This window comes from Urocitellus parryii, chromosome 6 (genome assembly GCF_045843805.1).
Source record: "Urocitellus parryii isolate mUroPar1 chromosome 6, mUroPar1.hap1, whole genome shotgun sequence".
NCBI lineage: Eukaryota > Metazoa > Chordata > Mammalia > Rodentia > Sciuridae > Urocitellus > Urocitellus parryii.
Window position 1 is genome coordinate 12,448,955 of NC_135536.1, and position 16,410 is coordinate 12,465,364.

A 16,410-nucleotide genomic window follows, 5' to 3' on the forward strand; every position below is an offset into this window, starting at 1 on the left:
AAGGGCTGGGGTCTTAGCTCAGTGGCAGAGCGCTTGCCTAGTGCTTGCCTAGCACCTGTGAGGCATTGGATTTGATCCTCAGCACCACGAAAAAATAAATAAAGGTATTGCGTCCATCTACAACTAAAAATAATTAATAAAAAACTTAAAAGAGGCCTGCCAGCTACCCATCTTAAAGAGTGGATAGAGATGGAAAATGCAAATACTTTTAAATAAATTCCTGGAAGAATTTACAGCAGTATTGTTTAAACCTGTCAGAGGCTAGTGAGATGCAATAGTGCTCATTGGCCAGAGTCAGAAGCCTGTATGCTAGTCTTGGCTTGCTTATTTAGCTGAAAATTGGCAATAGTAACACCTGTTCCAACTACCTCAAAGGGTGGTTTTTGGCGTTCAAATGAGACCATGTATTTAACTGTTTTGAAAATTGTAAGAGTGCTTTATAAATATAAGGCGTTTTTGTTGTTGCAACGTTGAAATTATTGCGGACTCCCAAACAAGGGTTATCTAAGGAAGCAATTTAGCTCTCCCAAGTGCGGACTGTAAGCTTCCATGAGTCCTGTCCATTGTTTGGTGGGATCTTGAGGGGGAAACCTCAGTGCCTTTATAATCTGGGACAGGGACCCGGGGCCCTGTACATGCTAAGTACGCGTTCTACCACGGAGTTACACCCCTGTGACTTTTTTTTTTTTTTAATAGCCACTATACAAATTAGCAAAGTGGTGCCTGTAAAGGGACCACGCAGGCAATGCTTAAGAAACACTGCCAAGAAGCAGTCACCGAAGCGCCAAGTCTGTCAGAGTACTTTTCCACGGAATTGCAGTTCCCTGAGACAATGATGCATCATGCCGGATCACTCCAAGGATGTTGGCTGCCGAGCAGAACGTGAATTGATAGAACTGATCGTCCAGTGACGCAGTTATTATGATTTCATTCTGATACATTTAATAATGTGCCACAGTTCCCAGAAATAAGCGAGATGCTACAACGAGCTGCAAATACAGAACGATCTGTCACCCCACACCTAGGAAACAAGCAGGAATAAAGAGCTTGCACTCGGCTCCCACGGGTCCAGGCCCCACGAACGCGCCTCCCCGGTGCTCCTCGCCCCCGTCTCAGGCGCAGGCGCCGACGCCGCATCACGTGACCCGGCGCGCCGTCGGCGAGGGCGGGCGGGGCCGGGTGGGCTCCGCAGCGCCGCGCAGGCGCCCCAGGGCCGCGCTGAGCCGAGCCCCTCCTGCTCCCTGGAGGAGTCAAAATGGCGGCGTGGGGAACCTGGAGCAGTCCCGGAGCCTGAGCCACTGACAGGAGAGGAGAGGAGAGGGCGGCGGCGGCAGGAGGAGGATGGCCGCGGGTGCTGGCGCTGGTGCGGAAGGCGGTGCTGGGGGCGGCGGCGGCGGAGGCGACGGCAGCGGTCCCAGCAGCAGCAGCAGCGGGAGAAGCCTCCGTGGTGAGTGTCCCTGGGTCTCTGAGGCTGTGGAGCCGACGCGCTCTCCAGCGGAGCGCTGGGCGTCCAGGCGAGGAAGGGGATGTCCTTGGGCGTAGGGTCCCGGGGCTGGGCCGGGCCGCCGCGGGAGGCAGTGGAGCGCGGGGCGGGGAAGAGGGAGTCGTCTGTCTGGAGCCGCGGCGCGCCGGCGCCGGACTGGCCGGTCCCGGTGCGCTCCGAGGGGCGGGCCGGGCAGCGCGCCGCCGTCCCGGGGGCTGAGGTGCGAGGTGTGGCGCTCGGGACAGGAGGGTGGCCCGAGGTCGCTGCGGCGGCTGCGGCGGCCCTGTCGGCTTTGGGCTCAGGCTCTGGGCTCGGAGGGGCGGGACCCTCCGCTCCCAGGACGCGGGGAAACCGCTCCCGAGCCCCCGGCGCCGGTTTACGCGGAGCGGGGCTGCGACCTCCGGGGGTGGGAGGGAGGGCGGCGGGCCTGGGCGTGGGGAGCCCGCAGGCCTTGGGCCGGCGAGTCTCGGGGGGAGAAGTTAGGTGGTCCGGTCAGCTGTTAATGGGGGGAAAAACTGGGACTGAGCTTTGACAGGTAGGGAAACAATACAGTGTGTCTGGTAATGAAGAGGAGGAAGGGGAATACAGAAACGGCTGGAGGGTGCCTTTTTCATTGCCAGGTGCTTTCCTGGGCTGTTTACTACCTTACCGCCACCCCCCGCCCCCACCCCGAGAACTTTCTCACCGATTTTGGAGAAACTCTGAGGAATGTTGTTTGTGCTTTGAACTACAATAGCACCCCTCCACATACCAGCACAGATAATAAGTACTGTGAAGTAGGCCTTCGGTAATTTACAGCAGTCTGTTATCTTTACCACCACACTGTTTCCTCTACTAAAACATCTAACTGTGACGAGGAAGAGGCTTTTATTTTCTTTAAGAATCACTTAGGTTTTTCGACAGAATCTTTTGTCTCTGAATAGCATCCACATTTTTTATATTGCTGAAATAAGTTGTTTTCTTCCTGAAATGTGGAAGAGAGATTTGAAATCGCTTTATAAGAATCATACATTTAACAGCAGCTACGATTAGACTTTTTTGGAGTCAGAAAAACCTTTAGAGATCTGGTGTGACTCGTTTTAAAACTGGGAGTCTAGACCCAGGGAGGTGAGTGAGTTGCTTTGGGTCTTACTGTTGTGAGGAGCAAGCTCAAAACTAGGACCGAGCCCTTTAGAGAACTCTACACTGCTGAGCTCAGTCTTCATTGAATTCTTTTTTTTTTTTTTTTAAAGAGAGAGAGAGAGAGAGAGTTTTAATATTTTATTTTTTAGTTTTTGGCGGACACAACATCTTTGTTGGTATGTGGTGCTGAGGATCGAACCCGGGCCGCACGCATGCCAGGCGAGCGCGCTACCACTTGAGCCACATCCCCAGCCCTTCATTGAATTCTTCACCACCACTACCAATTCCAGTCCTAGGTCTTTATGCCATAAAGTTGAAAGCAGAAAGGAGAGCTCCTGTCTCTGATTATGACCTTAAATAACTGATGAAGACCCCCTCCCCGACCTTAATCTATTAAAAATGGAGTGACATTTGGGCTTGGGTTGTGGCTCAGAGGGCTTGCCTAGCACAAAAGAGGCATAAAAATAAATAAATAGAGATATTATATCCATCTACACTTTTAAAAAAATGGAGAGACATTTAATTTGGAGTTTTCATAGGCCGGTGACTACAAATGTAGCACGGCTCCTCTTGCATGAATTCAGTAAAGCCTACAGGTCACTATTATGTCCACAAAGCCTAACTAGTATATTTTTCTGTGTCCCAACACCAGCATTTGAACAAGTTCTTTGTCTATGACTCTTAATTTTAGTATTTAAAATACCTGTGGTTGTTTTCCAAATTATACTGCCTACTTTCTGTCTTTTTGGACCACAGCAATTTTATTTATGGTGTGTTACAGGCAAACCTTCAGAATTACAATAAAACCAAGTGATTCTGATTTTATATTCTAGTTGCTGAAACACATCCAAAATTACACAGGTGATTCTTGAACGTCTCCTTTGTGTTTTGCATTATATTAGCACTATGGAATGAAGGAAAGGAGTACAATAGAAAGATTTTTGCCCCCAGATTCTTGTTGGAAAGATAAGATGTACCTACGGAAATCTAGAAGACAGCCTAGTGAGTTCTGCTTATATAAAAAATGTGGGTATTCAGAGGAGAGGGAGATTGAATGAGCCTTCAGGAGTATAAAGAACTTCCTGGAAGGATGCAAGTTTAAAGCCAGCCTCAGCAACTTACTGAGACCCTATCTCAAAATAAAAAATTAAAAAGAGCTGGGGATATGGCTCAGAAGTCAGTGAAGTGTCTTTGGGTTCAATCCTTGGTACCATTATTAAAAAAAAAAAAAAAAAAAAAGAAGGGGCTGGGTTGTGGTTCAGTGATAGAGTGCTTGCTTCACATTTGTGAAGCAAATGGGTTCAATTCTCAGCACTGCATATATAAATAAGTGAATAAAATAAAGGTCCATCAACACTAAAATAAAAATAAAAAAAGAAGAAGAAAGAAAAAAAACTTCCTGGGACACTTGAGACTTGAACTGACCAATGAAAATTTATAGGGAAAAACAGAACTATAAATTGAAGATTAGTTTTGGGAGGGGAATAGAGGGAAACTAAGATGAATTTCCTTTGGAGAATGTTTTCCATAAGGACATTAGAGAGTTGGAATGTTATCTGCTTGTAGAAAGGTTTGAATGCTAAATTGAGATTTGGATTTTTATTCTCTTGCGCAAGGCATAGAGAACTTTTGAAAGTTTGGAAGCCAGAAATTAATGTGATAAACAGCAAAGTGAACTTATCAATGATCTATAGGTTGAGTTAGAATGAAGAGAATGGAATGAACTGGGGAAGGCTATAGCTGGCTGTTGAGTTACCTACCTATGAGTAGTTAAGATCCTAAACTAGAGTAAGTAGGAAGGATTGTATAGCAAGTATGTGTATACATGTGTGAATACTTACTGTGATAAAATATATATAACATAAAATTAATCATTTAGTAAGTTGTATAGTTCTATGCACTTATACATTCACATCACTATGCACCCATTACTCCCATCCATCTGCAAAATCCTTTTTTTTGGAGGGGGGTATGCTGGGAATTGAACCCAGGGCCCTACACATGATTAGCATGCGCTCTACCACTGAATTATACTCCCAGCCCCCATCTGCAGGATTCTTTCCGTCGTCTTAAACTGAAATCTGAACTTGGTAAACACTTTGTTACTCCTACCCCCTGACAGCCACCATTCTAACCTCTGTCTCTGTGAATTTAGCTACTCTAGGTATCACATGTAAGTAGAATCATGAAATCATGAGTATTTATGACTGGCTTATTTAACTTAACATCACATCAAGTTCCATCCATGTTGTGGCATGTATCCAAATTTCCTTTCTTGTTTCTTTTTGGTACTGGGAATTGAACCCAGGGGCACTTAACCACTGAACTACATCCTTAGCCCTTTTATATATTTTATTTACAGACATGGTCTTGCTAAGTTGCTGAGGCTGGCTTTGAACTCACAATCCTTCTACCTCAGCCTCCTGAGCGCTGGGATTATAGGTATGCGCCACCACACCCAGTTCCTCCCCTTTTAAGGATGAATGATATCTATTTTGTGTATATACTACATTTTGTTTATTTATTTGCCCGATGAGAACACTTGAATTGCTTCTAGTTTTGACTGTGTATTATGACTGTGTATTATGAACATGGATATAAAAAATCTGTTCAGGACCCTGTTTTGACCGGGCTCAGTGGCACATGCCTGGAATCTCAGTGGTTTGGGAATCTGTGGCAGGAGGATTGTGAGTTCAAAGCCAGCCTCAGCATTTTAGTGAGGCCCTAACTCAGCAAGACCCTATCTCTAAATAAAATAGAAAAATGGCTGGGGATGTGGCTCAGTTTAAATGCCCCTGATTTCAGTCCCCTAGTACAAAAAACAAACAAGTGACCCTGTTTTCATTTCTTTTGGGTATAATACCAGGAAAAATTTATCATTCCCACCAGCAGTGCACAAGGATTCCATTCTAGCCATAGCCTGGTCAACTCTTGGGTTTTTTTTTTTTTTTCCTTTTTGATACGCCATCTTAATGAGTATGAAGTAGTATCTCACTATGGTTTTGATCTGCATTTCACTGATGATTAGTGTGTTGAGCATCTTTTCCTGTATTTATTACCTTTTTGTGTATCTCCTTTGGAAAAATAATTTTTTACCCATTTTTAAATCAGATTGTTTTGTTATAGGAATTCTTCGTCTTTTTTGAATATCAGTCCATTATCAGATATGGTTTGCAGATGTTTTCTTCCAATCTATGGGTTGCCTTTTCACCATCCTTTGATGTGCAAAAGTTTTTAATCTTGGTGAAGTTCTACTTCCTAGTTTTTCTTTTGTTGCTTATGCTTTTGGTATCATATCCAAGAAATCATTGCCAAATCCAGTGTCATGTCATGAAGTTTTTCCTTTTGTTGTCTTTTAAGAATTTCATAGTATACGTTTTTATTTTTTAAGTCTTTTCCAATTGAATGGTCTTGGCATCCTTATTGAAAAATCTTTTGAGAGGCTGAGGTGTTGCTCAGTTGTAGAGCGTTTGCCTAGCATGTGCTAGGCCCTGGCTCAATCTCCAGCATTAAACAAAACAACAAAACAAAACAAATGAAGAAAAAAGAAAGAATAACAAAAAAAGTCTCTTTTTTTTTTTTATGGTGCTTGGGATCAAACCCAGGGTCTTGTGCATGAGCTATATCCTCAGCCCAACAACAAAAGTCATTTGACCATAAATGCAAGGGCTTATTTCTGGGATCTCTGTTCTGTTGCATTGATCTATAAATCTGTCTTTATGCCAAAACCACACTTTTAATTATTGTGGTGTTATATATATAATTTTTTTTTCAATAAAAGTGTGAGACCTCCACTTTGCTCTTCTTTTTCAAGATTGTTGTGCTATTTGGGAATCCCTTGATATGCCTTATGAATAATTGGATAGTTTTTTTAATTATTAAAAAAAAGCTATTGGGATTTTGTTAGGAATTGCATTAAATATGTAGATTTCACTGGGTAGTATTAACATTTAAATGATATTAAATCTTCCAGTGAAGAAACACTGGATGTCGTTCCATTTATTTGTGTGTGTGGTTGTTTGGGGGGTATCTGGGATTGAACTTAGGGGCACTTGACCATTGAGCCACATCCCCAGCCCTTTTTTGTATTTTATTTAGAGACAGGGTCTTGTCTTAGTACCTTGCTGTTGCTGATGCTGGCTTTGAACTCTCCATCCTCCGGCCTCAGCCTCCTGAGCCACTGGAATTATAGGTGTTCACTGTGCCTGGCTTTATATGTGTTTTTAACTTTGCCAGCTTGCTTTTCTTCCTTTTCTTTCTGCCATACTGACCCTCTACGTCATTTTAATTTTAGGACATGTACTGCTAGAACAAGTACCTTCAGGGACATTTTATGGTTTTCAGTAGAAGAGTTTTTAATCTCCTTGATTAAGTTTATTTCTTATTTTGTTATTTTTAAAATGCTGTTGTAAATAGGACTGTTTTCTTATTGTTCTTGTCAGGGTATAAGAATGCAACTTTTTTTTTTTTCCTGTTGATTTTTGTATTCTTCAGCTTTGCTGAATTTGTTTATTATTTCTAAAATTTTTTTGTGAAATCTTACATATAAAATCATGTGTTGTATAAATAGAATTAATTTACTACTTTCTTTCTAATTTAGATGCCTTTTATTTTTTTCTTCCCCAGTTGCTCAGCCTGGATTTGCAGTACTATGTTGATTAGAAGTGTTGAAAATAGGCATTTTGGCTTGCTCCAGATAGAGGGAAATTTTTCCATTTTTTGCCATTGAGGATGATATTAGCATGAGTTGTTCCATGTATGGCATTTATTATGTTGATACTTTTCTTACATTCTGAATTTCATTGAGTGTTTTTTTTTTTTTAATTTATTTTTTAGTTTTCGGCGGACACAACATCTTTGTGTGTGGTGCTGAGGATCGAACCCGGGTCGCATGCATGCCAGGCGAGCGTGCTACCACTTGAGCCACATCCCCAGCCCCTCATTGAGTGTTTTAAAAAATCAATTGTGAGTGCTGAAAGAGAGCTTCTGGCTTGGTGAATAAGAAAATTCTGGTGTCATTGGCAGAATGATATCTTCTTGCCTGACGTTAATCAAAAAGTCACACAGATGTATGCGTGAATAACTCTAGTTCACTTTTATAATAGTATTCATCTAGTATACTATGGCACATTGGTACTCACAAAGATATTATTGAGTCGAAAAGCAGAAGACCAGAAAGCTAAAAAGTATATAGTTTATGTTTCGTTAGTGGAAAAAATGCTAATTTTTATTTTAAACCATCTTCCCTATTAACCCACTCTTGGTACAGTGGTAATAAAACAAAGTCAAACTTTCCATTTTACATAAAAATAGTCACTTCACAAAGTGACTTTTTCTAAAACAGGTATCTTTTTTTAAAAAAAAAATTAAGTTGTAGATTGATTGACACAATAATAATTGTATTTATTATTTATTTTTATGTGGTGCTAAGGATTGAACCCAGTGCCTCAGACATGCCAGGCAAGTACTCTATCACTGAGCTATAAGTGGTAGCCCCCTAAAACAGATACCTTCTTAAAAGTGAGTTTTTCCTTAAGTTGATGCAAGTAGCAGTCAGTTATCAGAATGCAAAATTTCAAAGGGAGATGATTTAGAAGAAATTTTTCTAATGCTTTCTGACTCCAGATTTTTAATGAAACACATTCAGTACTTAATTTATTTTCAAAGCATTAAACAAACATTCAATGAAAGTTTTAGTTTTCTTTTTTATTTTTAAGACATTTCAGTCTATAAATTTGACATTTCAAGCTGAATCAGATATTCTTACTATCTCAATTTATATAGAAGCTTTAGAAACATAATGCTCCAACTTTTATAGATTATCTTTAAATCCATGTCATAATTTGACACATGATTATGGTTTGTTTGGTTTTGTTTTTTTAGGGTTTTTTGGTACTAGGGATTGAACTCAGGGTCTCTCAGCCACTAAGCCACATCCCCAGCCCTATTTTGTATTTTATTTAGAGACAGGGTCTCACTAGTAGCTTTAGCACCTCACTTTTGCTGAGACTGGCTTTGAACCTGCAATCCTCCTGCTTCAGCCTCCCCAGCTGCTGAGATTGCAGGCATGTGTCACTGTGCCCAGAAAATACTATGTCAAGGGTGGAATAAATAGGAATCACTTTAACATAGAGAAATCCTTTAAGCTGCAGGATTCAAAACCATTTTCTTTCTGGATCATTCTTGGGATTTTTTAGCTATAATTGTGATGTAATAGAATACTGACCTGGGAATTAGACCTCATGCAGATTCTACTACTTTCTATGGTTTTAGGAGCTTAAGCAAATCACTTTAAGCTATCTGAAGCCTAATTTCACCTGTTAAAAAAACAAATAGGTATAGAAAGGTCTGTCTTAGATTTTCTACCTTGTTTTTTTTTTTTTTTTTTGGTTTGTTTTTGTTTTGTTCCATCCTTTTCTTCTCCACTACCCTAACCTTATTAGTCTGGACTATTTATTGAACTGAGTCTTTGCCACTTGTTCTCCTACTCTCCCTCTCTGAATGTTCTTTGTATTGCTACTAGAGCCCAGTTAGAGCATGTTACTTCCCTACTTTAAAAACCTGTTATCTTTGGGGCTGGGGATGTGGCTCAAGCAGTAACGCGCTTGCCTGGCATGCACGGGGCGCTGGGTTCAATCCTCAGCACCACATAAAAATAAAATAAAGATGTTGTGTCCACCAAAAACTGAAAAATAAATATTTTTTAAAAAATTCTCTCTCTCTCCCCCTATTTAAAAAAAACAAAAAAAAAACAAAAAAAACAAAACCTGTTAACTTCCTGTTGTGTGTGGGATAAAGTCCAAACTCAAAAGTTTGTAAACGGTGTCCAATCCTAGCTTTCCCATCACTTGAGCCATACCAAACTCTTTCTTTTTCCCTGTGTTGTGGTTTTCATCCCAGTGCTTGGAGTTTGCTTTGTTTTTTGTCATCAACTCTATTACTGCCTGTCTAGTATCTGTTTTCCTAATAGAAATCTGCTTTTGGTCACACACATAGGAGGTTTGGAGAAGGTGATTCATTACCAACTCCAGGGATTGATTTTGACTAGTCCAAGCCAATTAAATCAGCTCATGGCATTTCCCTGTAAACTGTTATTTGTCATAATAACTTGAAGGGGGAAAAAAATCACCATTTCTGGGGGAAAGACTTGTTTCCCTTCTTGTTTAAGAACAAGGCAGCTTAGGGCCCCTGGAGTCTTCCCTACCTCGAGACTTCTCATGACAGATAAATTTCTTATTGTTTATGCCAGTTCTTTTTTTTATATATATATATATATATATATATATATATATATATATATATGGTTGTAGTTGGACATAATATACAATAAGTGTATTGTGTTTACTTATTTTTATGTGGTGCTGAGAATCGAACCCAGGGCCTTGCACATACTAGGCGAGCACACTACCGCTGAGCCACAACCCCAGCCCCCCACCACCCCCATTCATGCCAGCTCTTTGGAATTGTTTGCCATAAAATCTTCTGGAAGTTATAGTGTCTTTTATTCTTCAAAATTTAATTGTGATTCCTTTACCAATTGTGTTTCAGTCTGTTGGTACTCTGGACCTGTCTTATAGGCCATATTATAATCTATAATAGTCACTTGCTTGTATGTCTGATCCTTCCACGTGACTCTGTATTCTTTGAACTATAGCACGTACTACAGTGTCTGGCATAATAGGTATCAGTAAGTTCATTGTTAGGTTGAAATAATAACATGAAAGAGTACTGTGTAAGGAATTTTAAAATGAGCATGAGGTATGTTATTGTCTTTAAAGTGGAAATGGAGAAATCAATTAAAACATGCATTGTTCTTTGCTTGCCCTTTATTTTTGTCCAGACAGTTCCTTTTAGATAAAAAAATTTGAGCTGCCTCTGGCCACTGTCCCTTATGGAAGGAGTGGTAATGAATTGTGCTATTATTGTGCTATTTTCCTCTCTTCCTCTAAGGATTTTTTTTTTGGGGGGGGGGCAGATACCAGTATTGAACCCAGGGGCACTTAATCAAGGAGCCACATTCCCAGCCCTTATTTTGTACTTAAATTTATTTTGACTTAGGGCCTCACTGAAGTGCTGAGGCTGTTTTTGAACTTATGATCTCAGGCCTCAGCTTCCTGAGCTACTGAATTACAGGTGTGAGCCTCTGCGCCCAGTTAGGCAAATTCGTGTATTCTAAGTATAATGTGTCATCATAAAAGTTGCAAATAATTTTTCTTTAGCTGTAGATGGACACAATACTTTTATTTATTTTGTTTTTATGTGATGCTGAAGATTGAACCCAGTGCCTCACACATCCTAGGCACACACTGTACCACTGAACTATAACCCCAGCCCTAGATAAAATTTTTGATTGACATAATATACATATTTATGAGGTGCAATGTGATGTTTTGATTCATGTATACATTGGATAGTATGTCTTTTTCTCCCATGTTTTGAACCATATTTAGGTCTGTTTTAACTAACATTCCTTGTGAATTATTCTTTAGAGAAGAATTCTATAATATGCTTCATAAGACCTAATTGTTCTTGTCTTAAACCTTCCCAAAATACTTTTTGCTTGCTTGAGACTAGACATGAGAATTTTCTTGTAGGCAAAGAGCTTTGTGGCATAACTAGATAAGTTTGTAGCAAATGTTAGTAATAGCTAATGATAGAGAAGTCTCATTATAGCCTAATTATAGTCATAGTTCTGTCACATGCTTCAGCAATAATGTCTGACAAGAGTGGAAGGATGGGAAAGGAGTTAACATTTACAAGCTTAGTGTACTTCATCATGTTTAATCAAATAAATTTCATAGTAATTTTTAAGACAATAAACTTATTTTTAAAACAAGGAAAAAGGGAATTAGAATATACATTTAGAAATTTGTTATATATTTTGGATGATTATGAAAAGATTTGTTACATATGGGTATAAACATCTACTTATTTGTTGGCTTTTTACTTTACTAAGGCACAGTTAATGCTACTCTATGTGCCTTAGTTTCCACATTTGTAAAGGGAGTAGTATTACTCTCTATTAGGTCTTCATTTGACTAAATAAGGTAATCTGCGTAAAAACATTTGATATGGCAAATGGAACACAGGTACCCAAACATTTCGTTTTTGTCCATCAACTTTACAAAATTATGCAAATGTCTTAATGCCGTTCAGATTTTAGATTTTGAGGGACTGAACCAAGATCTCTGCTATATTTTGCATGTGTTCTTTATGTCTATGGGCTTATTAATTCTTTTTTTCTTGTGGCCATGTTGAAGATAAATTCCAGTGCCTCATGCATGCTGGTCAGTCAGGCTACCACTAACTTATGCCCCCAGCATTATTAATTTTTAAATAACAAAACGATTGCCACTTAATTCAAGCAATAGTATTAATTTTTAAAAAACAAAACAAACTCTCTCTAGAATCCTTCTCATGAAACACATAACTCATATCTTAGTACTGCTCTATTCCCTGCATACTGCACTCTATATGGAATTCTTTTATTTCCTTAGTGAACCAGGTTTTGTTCTGTCCTCGGGTCCTCACATAGATTCCTCTTCTGTTTGGAACATTGTTTTGGCATTCCTTCACCAAGAAAGGGGAAAAGTTCAAATTTATTATTATTGATCTTGGGTATGTCACTTTCTCAAAATCCCTATAAAGTGGGCTTTTTTATTATCAGCCACAAAGAAACTAAAATATTTTCCCAAGATCATACAATTTAGAAATGGCTGAGCCAGATCCAAACCAGGCAGTTTGGCTCTAGAGTTCTTCATCTGTACCGATCTACACTTCCTCTACCTTGTAATCACCTATTTATTGATTTGCCCCACTGGATTTTAAACACTTTTTAAAACAAAAATTAGGCCTATCCTGTTTATGCCCCCTTTTGCATAGCATATAATAGGCATTCAGAAAATATTTAGATGAATTAAAAAAAAAAAAACTCTCGGGCTGGGGATGTGGCTCAAGTGGTAGCACGCTCACCTGGCATGCATGGGGCACTGGGTTCGATCCTCAGCACCACATAAAAATAAAATAAGGATATTATGTCCACCTAAAAAAACTAAAAAAATAAATATTCAAAACAAAACCCTTATTTGAGAGCAGAAAGAGTGGTGGTTTTTGTTTGTTTGTTTTTTAGATACTAGTGATTGAACCCAGGAGCACTTAACCACTGAGCCCTATCCCCCAGCCCTTTTTTATTTTTATTTTTGTAACAGAGTTTCACTGAGTTGCTGAGGGCCTTGCTAAGTTGCTGAGGCTGGCTTTGAATTTCTCCTGCCTCAGCCTCCTAAGCCATGGGATTACAAGCATGTGCCACCATGCCCGCCTTGTTTGTTTTGTTTGTAGGATCTTTTGAGAGGGTGGTTGCCCACATTGGCTCAGAACTCCTTGGCAAGCAATCCTCCTTTCTAAGCCTCTGATGTAACTAGGACTGCACCCACCTAAGAGACATAGTTTTGATTAAATTTTTGAAGTGCCTTTCACAGAATAATTCTTACTTATGACACAAAGTCAAATTTTTATGATCAGTTATTTTAGGAGAACTAATTTGAGGGTGGTGTACTAGATGAATTAGTGTGGGAGCAGAGACCAAGTTTGTTTTGTTTTATTTATTTATTTATTTATTGTAATATTGAAATGATTAATGAATACTTGATCTAAGTTGTTTGCATTGGGATTGGTGAACCAGGTTGTTGTAGAGGAGAGAGTTTTGACTCTGATTGCCCAGGGTGTCTTCAGCAAAAACGAGATGTTTATATAGGGAGAAATGATTGAGTTTCCTTTTCTACCTTTATCTTTCACACATTCATAGAAAGCCTAGTGTGTATCAGGTGCTTTAAAAAATTATCCTTTAGGGCTGGGGATATGGCTCAAGTGGTAGCGCGCTCTCCTGGCATGCGTGCGGCCCGGGTTCGATCCTCAGCACCACATACCAACAAAGATGTTGTGTCCGCCGATAACTAAAAAATAAGTATTGAATTTCTCTCTCTCTCTCTCTCTCTCTCTCTCTCTCTCTCTCTCTCTCTAAAAAAAATAAGTAAATAAATTATCCTTTAAACTTTTGGTATGCTGAATTTGAACTTTTGGTAACACATCAGAGATTAATATCCAACTGGAGATTTAAGATTGGAGATTGGGAGAAGAGATGAGGCTGGAATTGTATATTTTCAACTAATTTTTTTTAATTTTTATTTTTTTCAATGCAGGGGATCAAACACAAGGTTGTGGCAAGCATTCTATCACTGAACTTACTCCTGGCTTCAGTACTTATTCTTGTGTTAGTAATACCAATAATGTTGATTCTCAGGAAAGAGTAGAGAGAAATAGAAAAGACCACACCAAGAATAGAGCATTGGGGCAGCCTGTGTTTTGGTATGAAAGGAAAAGGAGTCATAAATGGAAAAACCATAACATATTATGTCCTGAGGGAAGTAACTGTTTAGAGAAAAGTGATAATTCTTAATGTCATGAAGACTTCAAAGAAGGAAAAACTGGGGAGAAACATTCAGTTTGGAAAGTTTCGGTGTACGGTGGGACAGGAGGCTCTGGGAAGTCCTGTCCATCATCACACCACATCCTGCCGGGAAGAGGCGGAGCTGGGGCTCGGCCAGATCAGTCTGCAAGGCCCTGCTCCACTCCTCAGTGGCGCTGGGTTCTTGGGGTGGGGGAGCGGGAAGAGGTTCTCCTGCTGGGGGTGCTGGGCAGGAGCAGGGTCCCTCCCCATGAGTGTGGGGCCTGGAGGCCGAGTTCCAGCCTGGGCAGTGGCAGATGGAGGGCAGCCGACAGGACCAGGACTGTCTTCGATCTGGCGGTTTGCAAATTAACATCTCCAGCTTCATTTAAAAGGGATTAAGATGTAGGATATTGAGAAGTGAATACCAGAATATATATATATTACTTTTAAGAAATAGTTGGTAAAAGGAAGGAGAAGACTGTAACAATATTCGAAGATATTGAGGTAGAAAGAATACTTGTTTGACTTCAGTCTGAGTTGCTTAGGGCCTCCGTCTCCCAAGCCACTGGGATTACAGGCATGCGCCTCTGCGCTGGACTTGACTTCAGTCTTATCAGTGAAGTAGGAAATGAAGTTATCTGCTGAGGGAGGTAAATGAGCAGGAGACTGGAAAAAAGTGGAACAGCTATAAAAGGAAATTCAAAAATAGTTAAATCAGATTTTAAGATCTAATGCAGGGGCTGGGGATGTGGCTCAAGCGGTGGCGCGCTCGCCTGGCATGCGTGCGGCCCGGGTTCGATCCTCAGCACCACATACAAACGGGGATGTTGTGTCCACCGAGAACTAAAAAATAAATATTAAAAATTCTCTCTCTCTCTCTCTCTCTCTCTCTCTCTCTCTCTCTCTCTCTCTCTCTCCTCTCTCACTCTCTCTTTAAAAAAAAAAAAGATCTAATGCAATACAAAAATTAAAGCTTACTTATGAATTTGATCAAACCTGAATTATCTATATAGACAATTTCTAAATTTTCCACAGCAAAATTATGATCCTTTTACCATCCTGAATATGAAATATCCCTTTATCTCTGCTTATTAGTTGTGTTCAGAGAAAGGAAAAAAATTTTACTAATCTAGTCATGCATTCAGCAAAGTATATTGTGCACTTACTATATGCACCACACAAAGTTCTGGCTCTGGAGATAAAACAGTGAAAAAAACCCCCCAAATCTGCCCTTGTATAGTTTATGGTGGAGAAAGGAAAAGAAAGAACAGAAAATAAACAAAAATGCAGTGATTCCCAAGAAGCTGGCTCCTGGCTCAGCTTCCCACATATGATACAGTCTCACTGAGTTTTCCACGTGGACCTCAATATTGTGACCTTCTAGTCTCAGACTCCCAAGTACCTGGAAGTACAGATTTCCTAAGGGTGCCGTCGTATTTGTCTTTGGATCTTCAGTATGCCAGGCATGATGGTTAGATTAAAATTGTTTACCAAGCCTGTTGATGTCAATTTTGGACCATTGTAAACAGGAATCTTCTAGGAAGTAGCTTCAGATACTTCCACATTCTCATTCCATTTTGTGGGGACAGGTGGGAGGTAGAAAGGACTTCTGCTTAATTATCAACATATTCACCAGTACACCTCTGTACATGAATTATATTGCTGAATTCCTACCAAGCTTTGTCTGATTTCTTAAGGGTAGATTTGGCTTTGAAACTGCAGTATCTGAAATGGTGCTACTTACATAGAAATTGTTCATCAAAGACTGTCGATATGAAAGTTGGACAGTGAAAATAGAAATCTTTCAGCAAAATAACCCCAACATACCCATTTTCACAGTTTTTTTATGGAAGTGCAGATTTGTGAGGGATTTCATAGTATGTATCCTGCACCCACATGGCCTTTGTTCTACTCATGTCCCACCACTTTCTTTTTTTTTTAAATTTTTGAGAGAGAGAAATTTTTAATATTTTTTTAGTTTTCAATGGACACTACATCATCTTTGTTTGTATGTGGTGCTGAGGACCGAACCCGGGCCGCACGCATGCCAGGCGAGCGCGCTACCGCTTGAGCCACATCCTCAGCCCTCCCACCACTTTCTGGCTGGGTGAACATGTCATTCTATGTAATTACTTCTTCCTCAGTTTAAATCATGAGTAAAAGGAGATTGGATGGTACTTTGCTGCTACTGTTATTGGAGCGTGCATGCAGATATGTGCGCGACCCATATAAAGCACTATAGGAGTGTTAGTTATTGGTTTATTATTTGTCACTATCTAATCTTGGCTTGAGAGATTTAATTAGTATACTGAAGATTTCCTAGCTTAGATAAAAAAAAAATCCTTATATAAGATTGGCC

General features: G+C 40.0%; 1 protein-coding gene across 1 annotated transcript in view; it reads left to right on the forward strand.

The window, feature by feature from the left end:
• The first annotated feature begins 1,220 nt into the window (after positions 1 to 1,220).
• Positions 1,221 to 16,410, forward strand: part of Btbd7 (BTB domain containing 7) — a 112,913-nt gene continuing 97,723 nt past the window's right edge. The window contains exon 1 of the mRNA XM_077799820.1: positions 1,221 to 1,447. The gene's annotated coding sequence lies outside the window, so the exon portion shown is untranslated. The remainder of the gene's footprint in view (positions 1,448 to 16,410) is intronic.